Here is a 1,098-nt window from a genome sequence, read left to right on the forward strand (position 1 = left end):
TGACAGCTATGCATCAGGTCTTTAGGCTGCCCCCTAGTGAGCTGCTCTAAGAAGTGCAAACAGTTGCTTCAGTTGTCAGTTTTAGCTTTTAATCCATTCTCAAAGGTATTCCTAACTGATCTGTACTGCAGAGGGTCCCAATCAAACACAGAGATGTTTCTGGAAGGAAAACAGACGATAAATTTTGTTTTACAAGTAACGCAGTGATGTCATTTTGTCTTTGTATGACGTTCGTAATATCATTCTCAACCTTCTTAGTCAAAAAGAGAGATTGAAATTGTGTTTACTGTGTTGCTTGAGTTGAAGAATCAACTTTTACTCTCATCTGATCCAAGTTGTTTACATCTTTGTTTAGGTCTGAAAAATTCCCAGTCTCTTTAAAGCAGAAAAGGTGGATTTTGTTTTTCTATGTATAAACATTTAAAAAACATACAAATAATGAATAACCCCCCCTAAACACACCCCTCTGTTTTAATTGGTTCATTCACTGGCTTAACCCATAACGCCCCTTCAGTACGCTCCTCTATTTTATGCCCCTGCCACATCCCTACACCACCTGTTCTCAGTCACCCATGACCCCTCTTAAAGGTCAGAGGTCACCTGTCAAGTAAGTTTGATTAAAGGGTGTTGTTTGATCTCTGACTGGACTACTTTTGAAACTTCAACCACTGACTTAAACCAACTAACTGATATGGTGACATCATACATCAGTTTCTGGGAGGATGTGTGTGCAGACTAAGGCTTCGGCACCTTTGGTAATAAGCCATGGTTTACTCCACATCTCAGGAACCTGTGCGGGGATCAGGAAGGAGCTCCCAGCAAGAGAGGAAGCACTTTATAGGCAGGCCAGGAACAAACTAAGAAAGGAGATCAAAGCAGCCAAGAGAAGCTACTGTGAGATGCTTAACCCCTTTTCTACTGGTGATGCTTCGCCTGCCTGTTACTGTTTGATAAACCAGACAGCCTGAGCAGAATCCTTGCCTGGCTAACTGTCTGAATGGCTTCTATTGCAGACATCAAAGAGCTGCTCACACCTCAGACCATCTTCTCCACATCCCATTCAGGAACAAATTTTTTAACAGCAACAAACCCCCTACC

The sequence above is a fragment of the Cyprinodon variegatus genome, unplaced genomic scaffold, assembly GCF_000732505.1.
Source record: "Cyprinodon variegatus isolate N-32 unplaced genomic scaffold, C_variegatus-1.0 Scaffold618, whole genome shotgun sequence".
Classification (NCBI taxonomy): Eukaryota; Metazoa; Chordata; class Actinopteri; order Cyprinodontiformes; family Cyprinodontidae; genus Cyprinodon; species Cyprinodon variegatus.